Source organism: Panthera pardus, unplaced genomic scaffold (assembly GCF_024362965.1).
Source record: "Panthera pardus isolate Hobbes unplaced genomic scaffold, ASM2436296v1 HiC_scaffold_15, whole genome shotgun sequence".
NCBI classification, from domain to species: Eukaryota; Metazoa; Chordata; class Mammalia; order Carnivora; family Felidae; genus Panthera; species Panthera pardus.
Window position 1 is genome coordinate 24,658,660 of NW_026526710.1, and position 22,120 is coordinate 24,680,779.

Below are 22,120 nucleotides of genomic sequence, written 5' to 3' on the forward strand. Positions count from 1 at the left end.
AACAGGCCTGTTCCTGGGGACCCCTGGCGATGAGTCTATATAGTGCCCCCCACAGTGTGCATCTGGGGCGATGGTTTCTGTTCATCACTTCAACCTGGCGAAGGACCCTGTGACTTGTAACTTGTTGGAGAATTGGGGCCAGAAGACAGGCACATGAAGAGGGCAGCATGTGATCTCAGAAACTCTGTATTTTCAAGGGTTACAAGTGGAACTTGCATCCATAATTCCCGGGAAGACAGTCTGAGGAAACTGATCAAAAAGAGGTCACCTCCAATGGCTGCCTTGGCCTCTCTTGGAAGGCATGTGGGTGTATCCCTACCCCACATGGGATGTTGTTTGCCTGGTCTTGTGGAGGCATATGTAGTGGGAAGTCATGCCTACTGGAGAAGTCTTGTGTGCTGAAGTTCTTGACCGCAACTTAAGGATGACTTTGAACCCCACTGACCAGCACAATGAAAGGCCCCATGTCCCAGGCCTAGGAGGAAATGAGATTCTAGCTCCTTGAGCACCCACTCCCAATTTCATCTGTCTACAATGATAGTTTTCATGGATTCTTTCTACTAACTTGTCAATGTAAGGCAAGATCTACATGATCTTGTAAGGAATGATCTGATCTGTGAGGAAATTTAAAATGAGTGTGTATCTTAGCAAATGTGTATCAAGTCTCCTGCACCGATGTAGCAGAGGAACGCCCAGGGTTTCCTTCTCAATTTGTATTCAGATTTATTTTCTCTTTTCTGCCATTCCCTCCCCATTCGCTAACCTTGCTGGCATCCCGAGCTTTGTGCTCTGAATCCCCAAAGTGAGTTAGGCTTTGGACCAAGTAATAAGGAACTCCAAATATCCCTGCCCCCTATATTTTCTGTAATTTAGGTTTTGTTTCCAGGATCTACAGACTCATCCATCCATGAGGTTGGGGTCATATCTCAAGGACAAAATCATCTGTAGCAGAAAAAGCAGCAACATGAGATGAAATTGTGGCCTGGCACAAAACACATATGTGGAAGCCATAGAAATAGGGACTGAGGAGATCTTGTCTCATTGTTATCTGAGACGAAACCTCTGGCTTCAGGTCTGCCAAGGCATGATTTCTTAGGTCCTGTCCTAAGACAAGTCTGACCACTGGGTCCAGACATGGGGCCATCTGGACAAACACTGTTCCAGATCAGTGAAGAATCAAGATGCAGCCTCCCTCCTCCTCTTGTGGGCCCTTCACTCTCTGGACACTTATTGCATCTGACTGTACATAATTTACAATCTGTCCTCATCCTCTCAAACTATGTCCCCAAATCCAGTCCTTGGCAACACATATTGTGATACCGTCTCACATTGAGCAGAAATCCCTTGATGCAATGGTCAGCCTTCCCTGGGGGCCAGGTCCATGAAGTGTCAGGTTTGAACCAGAGACACAGGAGTCCAACTGCATTTGACTTAGGACAGTTGACTCACCAAGAGTTCCTTCGTCCCACACTATTTACTAAAACATACTTGGTACCACACTTGGTCTAGAGGCTCAGGATACAGTGTAGGCAAGACAGGGATTGCCCCTGTCATCAGGGAGCTGACGCTATCTGGGAAAGGGAAAACAAACCAGGAAAAGCATAAACACATGTAAAATGTTACCATGGAGTGAGGGGAGTTGAGTATTGCAGGTGGATACAGGAGCCACTGGAGCATTTGACAAAAAGACACAGGATCTAATTCAAGCTTATGAAGAAAAGTCCAGATGTTTCAGTGAACATGAATGAGGAGGAGGGAGGAAGCAAGCCAGTGGGAACACCGGTAGCTGTTAGAGGATAATGGGCAGATTCAGCAAGTTTGGGGAGGAAGGAGGCACCGAAGAAGGGGGTGTGGCTTCGAGCTAACCCTTAGGAGCTGGATGGCATGTGAGTGAGCTCCTAGGGAGAACATTCTTGATCAGAGGTATGGAGATGAGGACCCAAGTTCACCCCCATGATGGAAGCGTCAACAACCTCCCTGTCTTGTTCAGTGGTAACATGGGGATATTTCGGGGTGTCTGGGTGGTTGGGTCGCTTAAGCATCTGACTCTTGATTTCAGCTCAGGCCGTGATCTCACGGTTTGTGAGTTCAAGCCCCACGTCAGGCAGCTTTGCATTGGCAGTGTGGAGCCTGCTTGGGATTCTCTTTCGCTCTCTCTCTGCCCCTCCCCTACTCATTTTCTCTTTCTCTCTCTCTCTCTCTCAAAATAAATAAATAAATAAAACTTAAGAAAATAAAACACAGGCATATTTCCTCTCCAGATAACAAGAGGGAAATCCTTCAGGACTCACTCTTCTTTCTCTGATAGTTATCTGAGACGACCCTTCTCCATGACCCCCATGTCCCCAAGCTGATTTCCCACATAGGAACAAAATGCCTCTGCATTCCCATGTATTGCATCCACACAACAAGCCATCCAGAATAAGAGATTCTCGTCATCCTGGACCCATTGATCAGGAATCCCAGGCTTCAGGACTGGACCAGATCTCTTACACCATCTTCCCTGCCATCAACATGGTACCAGAAAGAAATTCATCTGATTTCTCCCAGAAAAATGAGGTTCATCCCAGCATTTGGAGCTGGATCAATCACGTTCTGACAGCATGACTGGAAGATGTGGGTCTGGATAGGAGAGGAAAAGGTCAGACGGTTTGTGCAAGCATCCCCACCTTGTATATCACTCAGCTCTTTATTACCAGCTCTGCCCTCCACCCTCATAGCTGGTTCATGTTTGAGTCTTGTGTTGTGTACGTTAAGAGCTGAGCAGGAGACACAGACCATGGGGTTTCTGTCTCATACGGTTGTAATTCTGACTCCCAGAGTTTTCTAATGTCTTATAAAACATAAGACATCCCATGACCACCTGTGGTTTTCTCCTCCATCTGTCCCTTCCTCAGGAGAGGATCAGTCCCAGAGGCCCAGCACAAGATGCTCTGTACACATCTCATGATGGTTCCTCATCTGCTCCAGTCCCCAGTAAGTGCCACCCCAGGCCACCTCAGGATCATTGCTGAGAGACTCCACCTCACAGGGAGGTCACAGAAGGCACTGACACATTTAACCTTTTCTGTGTCCTGGGAGTGGGATCAGAATTAGCCAGACTCAAAAAGCCAAATATCTGATTCTCATACAAATACAAAATGAACAAGTGTAAAATATGTTACTCAACTCATCTATTAGTGAGAAGACCAATAAAATGGTGAATCTTGAATAAAGATCAGATAAAAAACAAAAATACTTACAGTTCACCAGGAAAATGGACTTTGAAAAAATATTTTTTTGTGTGTTGGAGATACACTGCTAAATTTGTAACAAGCAAGGAATCACATAAGAGGAAAAAACATGTGTCCTGCACAGAAAGAGACACGTCTTCATGGGGGTAGCACAGTGCTCTGGATTTGATCCTGACTGAAAAGGAATCTGAGCCGAGATGCCACCTCGACCCTGACCCATGAACAGCCAAGGTAGCCATGGCCAGACCTTGAAGAGTCTGGGTAGAGTATACAGCTTTCCTTGAGGTAATGGGAGGCATCATAAGGGGATACCTGGCCCTAAAGCAGGGGATAGGGGACAAAGCAGTAGGATGTCAGGAGGTGTGTCTGACTGGCTCCAGTCACATGTCACACAATGCTGTGTCTGGGCCTGGACCACCAAGGGACACATACGGCCCATTTCAAGGGTTAAAAGGTGATCAGAGCTGGGACCTGCCACCTGGAACTGCCTGTGCCCTATGTTCAGGGCTCACAGCGGTGACATCCACACCCCCTGGCCCCACACAGCCCCTCCCATACCCATCCCCTTACCTCCTCAACAGAGAGGCCTGACCCAGGGCCAGTGAAGTGTTAGACAGCTATGAATCTCATTTGCATGGACAGATCCTCCCCCTCTTAGAGAATGAAAAGGGGGAAGACACCTATTAGGGGAGGTCTGCACACCGTGGGTTACAGAAGGTAGGAACAGTGATGACTTCCACCATGGCCTGGACCCCTCTTCTCCTCACCCTACTTGCTCACTGTACAGGTAACTGGATGTGAGGCCAAGGGAAGGGGCCCTTGGAGGACATGTGGGTCCTGCTTTTTCCTCTTGTCTCTACACCCCGGCATCACGGTCTCTGTGTCTCTCATTCATTTGCAGGGTCCTGGGCCCAGTCTGTGCTGACTCAGCCACCATCAGTGTCTGGGACCCTAGGCCAGAGGATCACCATCTCCTGCACCGGAAGCAGCTCCAACATCCGGGGGGTGGTAATGCTGTGAGCTGGTACCAACAAGTCCCAGGAATGGGCCCCAAAACTGTCATCTATTGGGATAACAGCAAACCCTCGGGGGTCCCAGATAGATTCTCTGGCTCAAAGTCTGGCAGTTCAGGCACGCTGACCATCACTGGGCTGCAGGCTGAGGACGAGGCTGATATTACTGCTCAGCATGGGATGATAGTCTGAGAGCTCACACAGTGCTCCAGGCCTGTGGGGAAGTGAGACTAAAACATGCTGTCCCTGCAGTGATGGGATTTCTTTTGCAGCCCCCATCTTCTGCCAAGATAGCCGGTTCCCCTTTTGTTTGACCTAAATCTGAGGTCTGAAACCCAACTCAGGGAACTTTCTCTAGGATATGTGTCCTTGTCCTCTCAATTGTGTCTCTGCAGCCTGTCTTGCAGGTACACATTTTCTGTTTCATGCAAACTGAGCAGAAATTCCTGTACGCTGGGATATTGCCCTGGGGACAGAGTCCCTGAGGCTTGTGCCTGTCTGCTAGGGCTACCATAACATAACCGTAGACTGTGTGGCTAATCCAAAAGATATTGAATTTCTCACAGTTCTGGATGCTGAATGTCCAAGTTCAAGGTGTTGCCAGCTTTGATTTCTCCTGAGGTCTCTCTCTTTGGCTTGCAGATGGTGGCGTTCTTCCTGGGTGCTCACATGGCCTTGTTTGTGTTTTCTCCTCTGGTGTCTCTACCTCTTCTTATAAAGACATCATCCCTATGTTTTAGGACACCACCCATATGACCTCGTTAATCCATAATTACATGCTTCAATGCCTTATCTGCAAACATCACAATGTGGGTTAGGATTTCCACATAGGGTTTTGAAGGCACACAGTTCAGTCCTTATCAAGGGGTCAGGACAGAACCAGGACTCAGAGTCCAGCTGTGTCTGGCTTAGGATAGTCCACTCTTCCAATGGTATGCATTCACACCCTTTACTGAACCCTTGCTACATGGCAGACTTGGGTCTAAGGGGTCATGACACAGCAAAGGAAACACATGGAGGGCACACCTGCTCAGGGAACTGACAGTGTCTGGAAGTAGAGAGAAGAAACAGAAGTAAAACATACTGTGTCTCAGGCTGACTTCCCAGATTGGGACAAATGTCCCTGCAGTCCCAGAATGAGGTCCATACAACACACCCTCTGGACGAGAGATTTGCCCTCCATGACCCATTGACCAGAAACTTCGGTTTTCAAGTTGCCTGGACCAGATCACTCCACCATCTCCCCTGAAATCATCATGGTGACCAGGGAGGGGATTGTCCAAGTGGCTTGGGTATACAGTGGCTATCTGGTTGGAACTGGGCTTAGTCACTGACTAATCACATGGCTGGGGATTTGGGGTTCAAATAGGAGAAGAAAATGATAAGTTTCACCAAATATGGCCGTGCCTGCCACCTCTTCTTCCCTCTACCCTCTTTGTTATTCAAGTTGGGACATGGACTATGGACACTGGCATCTGGGCAGGGGATATGGGCCAGGTTGTTTCCATCTCATAAAATCATAGCTCAATCCCATGACCATTCTGATGTCCATGCACCTGATCAATTCCAGACCAACACACACTCACTCCCAGGCACGAGGTGTTGATATGAAATGTAGGCATTCACATGAGAGTTAGAAAGCAGAAAGTATAGGGGGGCCTGGATGGCTCAGTTGGTTAGGCGACTGACTTCGGCTCAGGTCATGATCTCACAGATCGTGAGTTCAAGCACCGTGTCAGGCTCTGTGCTGACAGCTCAGAGCCTGGAGCCTGCTTCAGATTCTGTGTCTCCCCCTCTCTCTATCCCTCCCCTGCTCACACTCTGTGTCTCTCTCTCTCAATAATAAATAAACATTGAAAAATTTTTTTAAAAAAAAGAAACAAAAAGTATATTACTCACATGATGACCTTCTCTTCCCAGAGGTAGAAAGAAGGTGAAGAGTTGCAAGAAACTTCAATGGTGGTCACTTCCCCACCACCTGACACCTGTGATCACTTTGTGATCATGATTTCTCAAGGTCTTTGCAGGACCTAGAGCACAGACTTAGCATTGCCTGATCAGCTGTCTTGATCCCTCTGTAGAACTGAACCATGCAAAGGGCTAGAAAAAATCAAAGAATAAGACTGAGATTTGGATAAAGGACTGCACATGAGTTAGGGTTCTCCTGAGAAACAGAACCAATAAGATGCATGTGTGTATGTATGTATAATATAATGTATGTATATGTGCATGTCTATGTGTGCATATCAATCTCTCTGAGATATTTATTTTAAGGAATCTTATCCATTGTTGTAGTGGTTGGCAAGTCCAAAATCCACAGTGTGGGCTGGAAGGCCACAGACCCAGGAGAGGAAGTGTAGACGTTGTAGTTTTGTTCTGAGGGCAATGTGTTCCCAGAATCCCTTCTTTCTGTGCAAGGTCAGTCTTTTCTACATCAAGGCCTTCGACTGATTGGATGAGGCACATTCACATTATGGATGGTAATTGGCTTTAATAAAAGTCTACTGACTTAATTCCATTTTTTAAAATTTATTCCTTTATTTGAGAAGAGAGAGAGCACAGTGGGGTGGGGGGAGGCAGTGAGAGAAGGGAAGAGAGAATCCCAATCAGGCTTCATGCTTTCAGCTCAGACCCCAATGCAGAGTTCAATCTTATGAACCGTGAGATCATGACCTGATCTGAAATCAAGAGTCAGTTGCTTAACTGACTGAGCCACCCAGGTGCCCCTACTCATTTACTTCTTAATATCATGTGAAATATATATTCGCAGAAACTACTAAAATCATGTTAGACCAAACATCTGGCTCTCATGGCCTACACAAGCTACACGTAATTTAACCATCACAGACCCAATTCCTCAGGGTGTGGAATGGAGTAAGAAGTGTGAGGCAGGTGTGCCCTCGTTGGCGACTTAAGGATCAAGGTGTCAGATCGTGGCCACCACAGACTGAATGCCCCTAGTCCTCCCTGTTCTTACTTACCACCCAGATGAATGCTTCCTGAGCTCCAGCAGGGATCCTACTCTAGCCCCACTCTCTGAAGTGTTGACCCTGCCCTGTGCTCACAGATCTCCACACCTCTCCCTGCTGATCCAGCCTCCATCAGGGACAGAGACCCCAGGACAGAAATGCACTCTCTACTGCCCCCCGAAGGAGCAACAGCAGTGGACAGAATGACATGATTTTGACACATCACTACCGGGATATCTCCTCAAATCTCTGGACTCAACCAGAGTTGAGCCAAATCATTGACTCAACCATGTACCCTGGGACCAAGGTTCCTTTTTTGTCTCCACATCATGCTACCTCATCAGCACTTGTTTCCAATCCATAATGAAGCCAGACATCACTGACCAACACAACCCAAACGTCGTAGTGCTCCTCCAGTGACCCAGGCTCAGGAACATGAGATCCAACCTTCTTGGGCCCCACAGTCAATCCACTCCATCCTGCAGTGCTAACTACAGGTTGACTACTTCTTCCACTTTGTCCTCTCCTTCTCCTTCTTCTTCTTCTGTTTTTTTCTTCTTCTTCTTCCTTGAGACTCCCCTGTCTGTGTCTCCACTGCTCTGTTACAGGGTCCTGGGAACAGTCTCCACTGACATAGGAAGCATACACATCAGGGTCTGTGGGACAGAAGGTCACCCTCACCTGCACTGGAAACAGTTACAATGTTGGAACAAATCATGTGGGCTGGTACCAACAGATTTCTCACGGTGGCCCCAAAACTGTGATGCTCAGGACAAGTAGGCTCTCACAGTTCCAGATCTCTGGCTCCCACTCTGGGAACACAGCCTCTCTGTCCATTTTGGGCCCGCAGCCTAAGGACGAGGCTGATTATTACTGCTCAGTGTGGGATGAAAGCATCAATGCTGACACAGTGCTACAGGCCCATGGGGACCTAAGACAAAAACCTGCCCCTGCCCCTCGTGGTCACCCCCATTATTGCCTGTGACAAACAAACAGGGAGACCACGGACACCCTAGAAGGTGTGAGGGTCTGCTCTGAGCACAGAACGACCTTAAAAGGTCGGTCACAGTTGTTCTCCCTCGTATTGTTTTTTTCTAAAAACAAAGCAAAACAAAGCTATTGAGATAATTTGCATGCCACAAAGTTCATTCATTTACAGTGTACAATTCCATGGTCTTTAGTATAGTTACACAGTTGGACAACCTCTATCATGACTGAATTTACCACATTTCCATCGCCTGCAGAGAAACCTTGGACCTACCAGCAGTGAAGTCACTGTCGCCACTGCACTCCGCCCTTTGTAGCCACAAATTCCATTCTGTCTGCAGTGATTTATTGTGGGCATTTCATGTGCACTGAAACACTGAACATGTGCCATTTTAAGTGCCCCATTCACCCACATTAGGTGCATGCACATTGCTGTGGGAACATCACCATCTGTAAATGTATGGAATGCTTCACTTAATTGCCTATCATCCTTGTGTGGAGCCCATGCTAATCTATCTGGAAGGTTCCAATTTTATTGCATAGGCTGTCAAAACAAACGTGTGATTGCCTTCTGTTGCTGAATCTTAGGTGTAATATGTTTTTGAGGTCCATCTAGTTATATCTGGCTCTGTAGTTCACTTTTTTAAATTGGTGACTAGTATTTCACTGTATGGATGCACCATATGTTCATTATCTATTTATCAGCTGATGGACATTTGTGTCATTGACACCTTCTGTCTATTATGCATATTGCTGCCATAAACACTCCTATACAAGCTGTTTGTGTGGACATATATTTTAGTTTCTTTTGGTTTGATACCTAATAGCTGAATTCCTGGGCCCTATCGTGACTTTATTATACACTTCTGAATAAAGTGCCAGACTGTTCTCCAATGTGGCTGCAAAGGATTGCATTCCCACTAGCATACATGAGGTTTCAGATGACCATCTCTTCATAAAGCTGAAGTGGTATGTAAGTGGTTTTGATCTTCATTTCCCTAATGAGTAGGGATGTTGAGCTCCTTTTCATGGTCTCTACTGTTTCTATCACATTACCAGGAGCCTAGGCTCTGAAACTCTCCAGGAAGCATTGACTTTAAGGAGCTTTAGTCTGAGCTATTGTTGAAATTGTAGGCTCAGCCTGCTCACGTGAACACAGCAGAAAATCCTTGCTCAGGAAGATAATTCTCTCAGAGACACTAGAATGGAGAGACTGAGGGATGTGAGGACCATAGTTAGGAATGTCCTGTGGAATCTGCCTGTGCCAGGCACGGCACGCGCAGGACTTCAGACCTGTTCTAGAATCTCTTCCTGACCATGCCGTTCACTAGTCAGCACTGGAGGCAAACTTCAGGCTCAGCAAGTCTCCCCATGGCTCAGAAGAGAAGGTGCCCCTGGGAACCAAGGAATGGTGGCAGCCCCTTCTTCCCTGCCAACACACAGCGGCAACTTTATGAACCCACACATTCCACAGAGACTCCAGCCCATCCCTGACAAAAAATGCATAAACTCTAGGAAAACATGAAAAATCCTTTCAAAAAGATAGAAAAGGACTTGCATAAATAGAAAGATAAACTTGTTGGTAGTTTGGCTTAATGATTTCTTTTTCCCTAATATTTATAAGGACAATTTTAAGGACAGAAATAGTCTAGAGCATTTTGCAAATGAATGGACAAAGAAGTAGGACATAAATTGTTGGATACTGAGACATTTGTTAAAGCTAAAATAATTTAACCAATGTGATACTGATATAAGAATAAAAAATAAGATACGTATTAGCATCCAAGAAAATAATCTATGCATGCAATGCACTTAAGAGTGATGTTTGAAGCACCATCCAGCAGTTAGACAAAATAACCTCACACATGAATAGTTTACTTTTGAATTCTAGAAAAGTGAGATTTTCCATGAGATATATGAAAAACTAATTTTTATGTAAATTTAAAATGGTTCCGGCTATGATGGAAAAACCCAGGAAGGAGTCAACCACCTGAAATTCTGGTCACCAATTCCAGTGTGGTAAGGGATTTCCCCACACCAGCAAGCCATACTGGGACATCAGCTGGGTGCCCTACAAGTCAACTCAATTCACACTACAAGACACTCAGTGCTGGAGATTACACAGATCCCACAGGGCAAGGGCTCAGTCCTGCAAGAATGCCCTCCGTTTGGGGTGCCAATCACAAGTATTGGGTGTTTCCTGAGCTTTGGGCCCACTTGAAGTGGGTTGCAGTTTCCAATCACCTCCTACAGGGATTTGATTAATTTGCTAGAGTGGTTCACACAATTCAAAGAAATGTCTTTTTTTTTCTGACAAGATTACTGATTCATTATAAAAAGGTATAACTGAGGAGCATCCAGATGGAAGAGATACACAGGGCCAGGTATGGGGGAAGGGCATGGAGCTTCCATGTCCACTGTGAGCCTGATATGGCTCCAAATCTCCACCTGGTCACCAATCTTGAAGCTCTATGAAGCCCCTCCTTTAAAAAAATTTTTTTTAGAAAGAAAAAACATGCAAGTGGGGGAGAGGGAGGCAGAGAGAGAGAGAGAGAGAGAGAGAGAGAGAGATGGAGAATCTTAAGCAGGTTCCATGCTCAGCACTGAGACTGATGCAGGGCTCAATCCCACGACCCTGAGATCATGACCTGAGCCAAAATCAAGAGTTGGATGCTCAACCAACTGAGCCACCCAGGTGCCCTTCCTACTGGGTTTTAGTGGAGACTTCATTACATACTCATGATTGGTTAAATCATCAGCCATTGGCAATAGATTCAAACTAATCCCTCCCACCCAGGTCAGGAGGGGGTATTGATAATTCCAACCCTCTACTCACAAATGTGACTGCTGGCAACCAGCCCCCTATCTTTAGTTGCTTTGCAAAAGTCACTTTGCTAACTTAACCAAAGACACCTTCACCACTGGCATCGCTTGCAAGGTACATCTTTTTTGTTTGATCTGTAATTAAGGAGTGGTGGGCGTGAGAGTTTCCCCTACTGGTCTCCCAGCAACACTCTAAAGGAGATTTTTCTTTAATTTTGACGCTATATATACATGTTTACACTCCCATAGATCAGGGCTCCTTCTAAGAGTGAGAAAAAAGTATAATAATCATGTGCAGCATTACAGGATCATAGCATTTAGAAATCGGACCTGGATGTTAGAATAGACTGGGACCCGGTGAGCTACAGAAACAGCTGGTCTCTCAGGGCTTCGGGCCATGGTGAGGTGTGTGCCCTCCATCCTGAGCCATGAACAGCCAAAGAGCTATGCGCACACTCACCCTGAGGAGTCTGAGTAGAATGTAAAGTCTGTCCTGAAATGATGGGAGGCCACATAAGCGGAAACCTGGCCTGGCTGTAATGCAGGACTCAGATCAACACAATGTCACCCAATGTTGTGTCTGGGCCTGGAGACCAGGGTGCGCATGGGTTCCATTTCTGAGGGGTCAGGGATGATCAGAGCTGGGACTTGCCACCTGGCACTGCCTGTGCCCTGTGCTCAGAGCTCACAGCTGGGGCCTCCCCACTCCTGGCTCCACCCAGGCACTCCCCTACCACCCCCCTGACATCCTCAGATGGAAGGACCTGACCCAGGGCCAGTGAGGGGACAGAGAACTTGGGTCTGATTTGCATGGATGGGCCCTCCCTCTCCCAGATGAAGAGGGGAAGGGAGAGATTAGGGGAGGCTCTGCTCAGCTGGGTGGCCACAGAAAGCAGAAACAGTGACGATCTGCCCCATGCCCTACATTCCTCTCCTCCTTACCCTTCTTGCTCACTGCATAGGTAACTGGATTCAGGGACAGGGAAGTGGTCCAGGGAGGACTCTTGGGCCCTTTATCCTCCTCTTGTGTCTAGACCCAGCATCATCCTTCCTTTGTCTCTCCCCCTTGCAGAGTCCTGGGCCCAGTCTGTGCTGACTCAGCCGCCCTCAGTGTCTGGGGCCCTGAGTCAGAGGTTCTCCATCTCCTGAACTGGAAACACTGACAACATTGGTTGTGTTTATTGCGTTTACTGGTACCAGCGGCTCCCATGAATATGCTCCTCAGACTTCTCATATGTTATGATAACAATTGACGACTGATGCTCAGCAGTCCCTGATTGACTCTAGAGCTCAAGGTCTTGCAGCCCAAGCTCCTTGACCATCACTGGCCTCATGCTGAGGCTGGGGCTGATTATTATTCCAGGCCTGTGAGAACCATCTCAGTGCTGACATAGTGTTCCAGGTCTGCGGGGAGGTGAGACAAAAACTTACTGTCCTCATAATGATGGGGATCCCTGTGCAGCCCCGACCCCTCTGTCACAATAGTTGCTTCCTTTGTTTGTTTTGTCAAAAGCTAGGGTCTGGGATCCATCCACCGGGAACTTGCTACAAAGAATGGGAATCATCTTCTCAAATTCTGCCCCCAAGCTTGCGTTTGGCCACAATACATTGTCTGTTTTACTCTAATTGAACATAAATCTCTGGATTCTGGGACAGGTTGTCCTGGGGAAAGAGTCCACGGAGAGATGTGTCAGTCTGCTTGGGCTGCCATTATGTAATAACACAGGCTGTGTGGCTTAACCAACAGAAGCACATTTTCTCAGTGTGGAGACTGGAGGTCTCCAGTCCAAGGTCTTCGTAGGTTTGCTTTCCTGAGGTCTTTCTTACAGATGGCTGCATTCTTGTGGATCCTCACTGTGGCCTATTTTCTGTGTGTGCTCAACTCTGTTTTTTCTTCTTCTTTTTATGAAGAGACCATTTGATTAGGCCATCACCCTTATTTACGACTTCATTTACCTTAATTACTTCCTTCAGTGACTTATATCCAAATACATACCGTTGAGGGTTGGAGCTTCAACATAGGGTTTTGAGGGGGGAAACAATTGAGTCCATATCAGGGAGTCAGGGGAGAGCCAGGGACACAGTGTCCAGGTGTGTCGACTCTGAATAATTGACTGTGAAGATCCACACCATTTGGAGAATACCTACTATGGGAGAAACCTGAGTCTAGGGACGCGGACCACATGCGGACACCATAGGAAAGGTCCCCATGCTCAGGGCATTGACAGTATTTGGGGGAAGAGAGAGGACACAGAAGCTAAACATGTATAGGAAAGCTATGTCCTGGGAGCATGGGGATGGGTGGAGTCAGTGGGGTGGAACCGGAGCATTGGAGCGGTTGACAGGGTACTCCAGAATCTGATGTGTTGTGATGAGGTCCCAGTGTTATGCATACAAGGAAGGAGCAGGAGGGGAACATGAAGGTGGGGACCAGGCAGGGCTGTGGATGGTGCCCACGTCACCCGGTCCTGGACGAGCGTTGGCCAGTGGGGTGGAGAAGGAGGGTCAGGACCCCTGTGACATGGAGGATTTAGGGAATAAGGAGGGGGATGGGGATGAGAAAAAAGAAGTGGGAGGTGTGGCAACATTTCAGGGAGGGGGCTCCACCAGCTGGGACAGCATGAGGACCCGTCTCTGATGAAGGATGACTTCCACCTCCTGATTCCGGGAAAGATCAACCCCTGACCCAGGTGACTTGTTCATAGTTCTAGGAATGCACATATCTGCTTACTCTCATCTCACAATGTTCCTGTTGGAAGAGCAAAGAATTGTTACAAGAACACCATGCGAGGCTGAGCTCAGTTCCCTTATTCTCATTGCTACCCATGTGTTATAAACGTTCCCCTTTAGGGAAGCACAGAAAATCACAATTTCCTTTAGATAAGTTAACATGAACTTCAAGAACTGGGGTTCTGTAGTTGGTTTGGATTTAAATGTTTCCAGAGCATTCTTTCACACAATAAAGATTGTTAATGACTACTTGGCTACCCTTCTCACTTTCCTGCTGAGGAAAAGGGATCAACAGGACATGGCGGATAAGGAGGCTGAAGCTGAGCTCCATACAGGACCCCAGCCTCGGAGCAGGGGGTCAGCAGTCCCGCAGGCAGGATCAAGGCAGATGGGTCCACACCCTGACCCTGTCATCCCCTGGTTGGGGCTTGCAAAGATGTGCTGGCAAGCAGTGTTAGGACAGGCTCATTATGTCCCAGGGCACACTGTCTAGAAGATATAAGGAAACTATTAGAAATCCAATGGGAAGTCACCTAAAGAAGACAAAGCCTACACTGCAGTGATCAGAGGAAGAAGGGTTGAGGCCATGCTTTACAGAAGAATCAGAGAAAACTCTGAGATTATTTCTTAAGGAAAGAATTTCATGTTGTCACTAGTTTATAAATCCATTAAAGGAAACATAACTTTCCACAAGTTCACTTGCCCCTTCATTTACGACACACGTGGGCTAATGTGATGGAAAGTGCACTGAGCCAGGCACAGGGTCCCCATCAAACAAGAGAGAAGCTTAAGCTGCAGGGTCTCCCAGCCAGGCGTCTTACAGTCTTTGATCTGGACAGTCTCCCAGAGGAAGAACGCACAAAGGGATCCCTTGGTCCTGCTTCAGCACCATTACATCCAGGGTGACTACAGAGCTTGGGTGAAGATGGCAGGCAGCTGAATGATGACCTTTCAGAAGAAATCACTGTCAGCAGGGTCACTGGGCACCACTGAGTCTCTGTGATGGCCTCGTTCTTCCTGAAGCCCAGCCCCTCCAGCTGCAGCCCAGCTCCAGAATATTCCGATGTTCCTGCCACCGAGCATTTCCGGGCCAGGCCAGGCTCACACTCACCCACGGGGTTTGATCTGGAATTTAGGTAGTCTCATGTGACTTAGAAATCAGAAAATAAATTCCTCATGATGGAATTTCTCTGACCCCTTGCACCTTGCTCACACCCAGAGCTGGCCACGTGGCTGGTCAGGGGTTCTTTCTCCCCAGACTCAAATCAGTTCAGAGACTGATGCGTGGAATTCCAGAATTTCTCTTTTTTTATGTTTTTATTTTTTTTATTATTTTTTAATGTCTATTCATTTTTGAGAGAGACAGGGACAGAGGGAGAGGATGGGAGGAGCAGAGAGAGAGGGAGACACAGAATCCGAAGCAGGCTCCAGGCTCTGAGCTGTCAGCACAGAGCCCGATGTGGGACTTAAACTCACGAACCACGAGATCATGACCTGAGCTGAAGTCGGACGCCCACCTGACTGAGCCACCCAGGGGCCCCCTAGGATTTTCCTAATTTAAAAGCATCTGTTTACTTTATTTTGGCAAACGGGATCAATGTTTCATCTGTTCATTTTTGGTTGAAGTCTATGTTTCTGGCAAGATCATGATGAAAAGTGGATATATTTTCAGATGCAAGCACACAAATTGCTGTCATTTTTCTTTAGCTCCCACGGCACTCATTCTTTAATATGGACTATATTTTTCTCAAACCTTACATTTGAAATGTTGATCCTAAACATTTGGTCACCACCAAAGTCCTGCTCTTCTGGAACACATCCTGCTCAAGGGATTTAGAGTTTTAAGTAAAATGCTACAGAGAATATCATTTGTCACAGCTCCCTGCAGACTTGTGTCCTGTGCTTGCAGACAAGATTCCTAGGAGTGATTCACTGTGTTAAAAATCTCTATGAATGACAGTAGTCCCAAGTGTGTGGGAACGTTGACAGACAAGGAAGGTTCGCCTGGAATAACCCACTAGCAATGTCTTCCAGGTCCCTTCCCGTGGCCTCCCATCCCTGCAGAAAGGCTGTCTCTCCCCTCGGTGCTATGGGGAGTTGACAGAGAAGGGGAGCCATGGTCACCAGTAGATCACATCAGAGGAAAGAACACAGCGTCCTGCACAGAAGGGGCCATGTGTCCCTGGTGATGGGATCATGCCCATCACATTTTACACCTTATATATAGACTATTTATTTGTTAATTATACCTCAAAGCGTGTTGGTGAGAAAATGATTGGAAATTGAATTTTAAAGCCCAGATTTTTCTCTCAAAAAATTATCAAATTTGGCAAATTCCTTTCTCATCATCTCTATATGTCATCTACTACTTCGTTGTATGAGGTAAGCCTCTGTACTTAGTGACCTCTCTCTGTGAACTTGTGAGCAATTTCTCTGTCGTTGTGTGTGTGAAGGGCTGCCTGTTACTGAGAAATTCAGAAAGACATACCATGCTATTTCCACAGTGTATCTCTGTTGTGAATATGTAGAGTTAAAAAAAGTGAATGTATACACACCCACATAATTATTCTGTTAATAGTGTCTTTCAGATCATCGAAACCATCTAAGATTAAACATGTATTCTGATTAACAAATCAACACCCAATGAAACACATTCTATGAACAGTTCATTTCACCTCGAACAGGAAAGAAGGTGACTACACACAGCACTCATGGAACAAGTGAAAATTTGGGGACAAAAGTGAGACAGCTGCTACATTTACAAAAAAGTCAGCATCATTCATGGTGTGAAATGCTACAGGACACATGCCCATCACAGCTGATTCAGCCCACATGTCTTTGTGAGAGAGAGAGAGAGAGAGAGAGAGACAGAGACAGAGACAGAGACAGAGAGACAGAGAGAGAGAGGAGTAGAAATCATTATGCCTTTCTGAATGTTTTCCGTAAGAAGGGTGCTGGGGACAGTCAGAGGCAGCTGAACAGGTCTCCAGCCTTCTCCAACAGCACCTCTTCAGAACAGCTCATCATCAAAGAACCTTCCAATCTACTGGATGGTCCCTGTCACCTTCTGACAGGAGGGTCCCCACAGGCCAGAGGACAGTCTGAAATCCTCTTTTTCTGTCACTAGCCTCAGCTCAAGCACTCAAAATTACTTTTGGGGGCTCCTGGGAGCCTCATCCCTCACCCCCCCTTCATTCCTCAGTCTCTCCTCACACCAGTATCCCCACTCCACCCTGGCCCCGCTCTCTTCATGGAGACCCATCCCCCTCAGGTCAGGGCTCCAGCCCCAGGTCCTACTGGGACAGGCGTGCTAAGAGGTGGGTCTCAGGGAGCCGACCTCTATCTTTCTAAAGGTGCAGAGCAGTATCTTCTCAACCCCTTCCTCCGGGGTCCTTGTTGATGAATCCTCGCAAAAAGTAGACGGGAGAGGAATCCAGGGGCAGGGCCGGGTTTCTGACCCTGCCTCACTGGAAAGTGAGGTCAGAGGGAGGAGGAGCTCCCCAGCCTTCCCAAACCATGGGCTGTGGCTGGTCCAGGCCTCTGTCTTTCTGATATGCTGACAGCAGGACACATCTCCCTTCAGGTGCCAGGTCTCAGGGCTACCCCTTTCCACTAATGTAACCCATGAGGAAGGGTCAGCATTTGAGGAGGCCGTTCTAGGGAACTAAGGGACGCGTGATTTGAGGAGGTTGCAGCTTCGTGAAAGGCCCCTGGATGAAGGATTTTTCCCATTTCTGAGGCAGGGGCAATGGAAGTGGCGCTGGTCAAGGAGGGCCTGCCCCTCCCTCAGGCAGGATGGTGACCTTGCCTTTCACACCTGGTGCAATGTGCTCCAGGGCCAGCAGGTGGCGCTGTGGGCACGTGCCTCCACCACAAGGTAGCGCCCAGAGCTGGAGACCAAGCACCTGGCTGCTTAGTAGGTGCCCCTGCTCAGGGATGCCTGGGGCCCAGCAGCCCCTTTCTCCCAAGGCCCTAGATGTCCCCACAGAAGAAATTCACCAGTCCCATGCTCTTTAAATACAACTTTGAAGCAGAGGGTATTGATTCCTGGTTGATGGAGAGGTTGGGGCAATCCGGAGGGATGGGGACTAATCTGAATGATGGGCCCTGTTCCCATCAGAGTGAGGGAAGGGATAAGAGAGGCTGGGGGATCTCTATCCCAGCGGGAGTACGGGGAGAGAAAGTTCTTGGGTCATCTCTACCATGCCCTGGACCCCTCTCCTCTTCACCTTTCTCACGTACTACACAGACAACTGAACTCCGACGTCAGTGGTGGGGGAGGGGGGGGGTCCCTCGGGGGATAACTGGGTCTTTTCTTTCTCCTGGGTCCTTATCTTGAGTTGTTGGTGGGACCCTGACTCTCTCTCACTCTGTCCTTCACTTTAGGGTCTTTGGCATGGTCTTTGGTGACTCAGTCACCATCAGTGTTGGGGACTCTGGTCCAGGACGTCACCATCACCTACACTCGGAGTAGCAGCAGCACCAGATCTGATAATGGTGTGGGTTCCACCTCTTAGTGCTGTTGTTCCCCCAAATACTGGCTTTTGGAAGTACCTGGCCATCAGGGGTTCTAGATTGATCTTCTGCCTCCAAGTCAGATAGATACATGGCTTCACAGACCATCTGTGGGCTCCAACCTGAGGATGAGGTTGATTCTTACTGTCTCACAAATGACAGAGACCTCAATGCCCACAAGGTGCTGTGTTCCCAGGAGAGATTGAAACATAATACACCCTCTGGGGTCCCTGATCAGACCTTCCCACCCTTGCAAATTGCTGTCACCATGACACCAGCACCTGAAGGTCTGAAACCCTCTGTATATCTGTTGATTCAATAATGTCCCCACCTCTGATCCCATCCAGGCTTGAGGCTGAGACATTCTTATGATGACTCCTCTTCTCAGACATGTCCACATAGGCAGGAGCTCAGAGTCTGTCTCAAACACAGAGACATGAAGAAGGCACTAGAGCTGAACCCAGCAGCCTCTGAACTCACGTGGATCCTCAGTTACTGCAGATGAGTATAAACAAGTTAGTGTATTAAGGGTTGGCCAATTGGCCGCATGAGGTGCAAGCGGAAATATTCTCGTTTTCACAGTTGTAATACATGATCTAATCATCAGGAATCCTAAGCATCAGGAATAGGTGATATAATAAAATTCTGCTGATGCAGCCGAGACACAAGCTTTCTATGGCCCCTTTGTAGTGAGAGGGGCCTCCCTTAAGCCCGATGCCCCCTTCTTCAAAATTCCCAGATGCCCTGGGTCTCTCTGTGACATCAGGAGCAGCTCAGAAAAGAGGGTCAGGACAACCTGTGGAACTCTAACTGGGGTGACAGGAGTGCAAGAGAGGACAGGGAGTGTCTGGGGTCTGATGGCTTGTGAGGCAGACTGGGACAATCCTGTGTGGCCCCTGCCAGCAGAGACAGCACTCAGGGCTTCTAGGGTGTTCAGGCATCAGTGTGCTCACTAGATATTGCTGACCTGCCAGGACCCAGGGGCCATCACCACACGGGCCACCTCTATCCCTGAGTCAGCTCCTCACCTCCTCCTCTGTTTCCTTCCACCTGTGAGAGGCCCTGACAGGGAGGCCGGACAGATGGACAGCAAGGGCTTAACTGAGCACAGCAAGCCCACCCCTGTGGAACTTTCCAGAGAAGTAAAGAGACTTTGGGTGCTCAGTATCCACGACAGAGCTTTAGCGTCAGAGTCTGGGTCTTAGGACCTGGGTTCCTCTCCTCACCCTCCCCACTCTCTGCACAGATGAGGGCAGACCTCTCTAGGGTGGATGAAAGAACCCCCCAACTCTGCTCCACACCCCCACTCTCCACTGCAGTGGGATGCCATCCTCCTCACATTCCTCTCTGTCCCCTTACAGTGTCTGTGACCGAGGTGGGGCTGAATCAGCCACCGTCGGTGACCAAGCCCACCCTCAGTGACCAAGCCCACCCAAGATGGCCACATTCACCTGCACTGGAAGTAGGAACACTATTGGCAAAAAGTGAGCAGCTTGACTGCAGCAACACCCGGGCCATGTCCCTACACTTCAAATCAACAGGAAGAAAGAACACCTGGCCCTCTTGTTCTCCCATAGAGCTTCTGGATGCAAGTCAAGCAGGCTGGCCTCTCTGACCACCCCTGAGTCCCAGGCTGAGGACGAGGCTGACCACTCCTACTCAGCATGGAAATGCAGCCTTGGAGTTTGCACAGCACTTCAGACCAGTGGGGAAGTGAGACACCAACCCTGAGCTCCCAGGCCTCCCTGGCACGCAGGGCCCTCGTAGAGCACCATGTCACCGACCCACAAAGAGACAAGGGCTGGGTTCGACCTGACAGTTGTGTGGACTACTCAGGATTATAAGAAATAATAACGTCAAGAAAAAAAGGCTGGATCTGCAGAATTAGCAAGTGCATATGGACAGCTTCATTACAACTCTATTTGACCTTTATGAATACATGTACACTCACGTGCTTTCACAAAGAGTAAAAACAGACTTCAGGTTTAAGTGAAAGGATATTTACTTTCCTAGGTCTTTCTTTCTATTTCATTTGGAGATGCTGGATTCGTGTGCTCAGCTGGTCCATCCCTATGACCTTGAGTACATATCCGCCAGGGTCACCAGCCACCAGCCCCCTTCCCCCACCGTTTCTCCAGCCTTGACACATGCCCTGACCTCTGACCCAGGGCTCCTCCACTTCTTCAGGGACTTCACTCAGCTTACCCTACAGATCTCACCTTACATACCATAGCTGTGCTCAGACTCCTCTGTCCCAGCTGCCCATGTGCACCCCACATGCACACAGGCAGTATCCCCATATGTGTGCCCCTGCCGCACCCCCTTCTGTCCTTCCAGGTACCACATGCAGCAGGAGACACGGTTGGAGCTCCAGGGATACAGTTGACAGAGACGGACCTTTTGAAATAAATCATAGATTTCCACTGAGGTGACATTCCACTTAGGAGGCTGTCACTGTTCCCAATAAGAACTTAGAAATTTTCTGTTCCTTTAGATACTATGGGAAAAAAATAGAAACCAAATAAATTGGAACCATCTGATCTCTGAGTGGTTTCTATATGTTCCCTGTGAAAATGTCTGTATCTTCTGACAATCTGTGGAGGGGTTTTAAAATCACATTTTTTTTTTATTGTTTCTAATAAAAGTATTCTACTTACTCAATTTATGTCTGCTGGAGCCAGTTTTGTATCTTCCTAGGAAAGCGTGTATTTTTTCCAGTGGAGCAGAGTTGAAACAAAATGTTAGTTTATACCTATGCTTAATACAGGCTCTCAGATTTTTCGTTTTTCATTTTTCAACATAGGACCACCAGGTGATGCTGTGGGACTGTCCTGTGATCCATACACAGCTGCTCAATAAAGACCTTTCTTTCACTCAAAGGAGATTTGCTTCAGGGATGGGCCTTGTGCTCCTGTTGGAGACTCAGAACCTGTGTCCTCTCTGGTCTGATAGAGTCCTCCGAGTAGGAACATGTGTTCCCTCAGCAGGTGTTTCCTCCCAGGGCTCTCCACAGGGGTGAGGCCAACCTCCATGGTCCCCAGTGTATGGTCTGAGCTGAGCTCCAGCACCAGGGCTCAGGGACGGGCTGGGCAGTCACTGGATGGACCACATTTGCATGGACAGCCCCTCCTGTGGCAGAGGGTAGAGGAGAAAAGGAAGCCTGGGGCGGCCCAGCCCACTGTGGGGACCAGGGACTTTGTCACCATGGCCTGAACTCCTGTCCTCCTCGCGCACCTCTCTCAATGCACACGTAGGGACAGGCACCAGGGACACAGAGAAGCCTTCCAGGTGGTGTCAGTCCACCTGGCTCAGACACTAGGAAACTTTTTACCCTGGTCCCCGCCCCATCGCCCATGAGTGTCTGTGTTTGCAGGTTCCCTGTCCCAGCCTGTGCTGACCCAGCTGCCCTCCCTCTCTGCATCTCTGGGAATGACAGCCAGACTCACCTGCACCCTGAGCAGTGGCTTTGGTGTTAATGCTGTATCATATACTGGTTCCAGCAGAAGCCAGGGAGCCCTCCCCAGTATCTCCTGTACTACTACTCAGACTCAATTAAGGAGTTAGTATCTGGAGTCCCCCGCCGCTTCTCTGGATCCAAAGATGCCTCGGCCAAGGCAGGGCTTCTGCTCCTCTCTGGGCCGCAGCCTGAGGATGAGGCTGACTATTACTGTGCTACAGCTCATGGCAGTGGGAGCGGCTTTCATTAGTCACAACGTCTCAGATAAGGAGGATGTGAGGCAAAAACTCCTGAACCCACAGACCTAGTCTCTGAGTATTTTTCCTGACAAGCTTCTGTGGAGGCTCCTGTAGGGGAGACACTCTGTGGTGAGACCTGTCCTTGAGGAGAAAG

The 22,120-nt window shown here is 48.2% G+C and overlaps 1 non-coding gene and 1 gene segment (V, D, J or C); one reads left to right on the forward strand and one right to left on the reverse strand.

Annotated features, from left to right (window-relative positions):
• LOC128777126 (immunoglobulin lambda variable 1-40-like) overlaps positions 1 to 22,120 on the forward strand; it is a 113,483-nt gene that overhangs the window by 32,068 nt on the left and 59,295 nt on the right.
• LOC128777134 (U6 spliceosomal RNA) lies at positions 8,657 to 8,760 on the reverse strand. Its single transcript, XR_008422333.1, has one exon. It is a non-coding gene; the product is annotated as a U6 spliceosomal RNA (small nuclear RNA).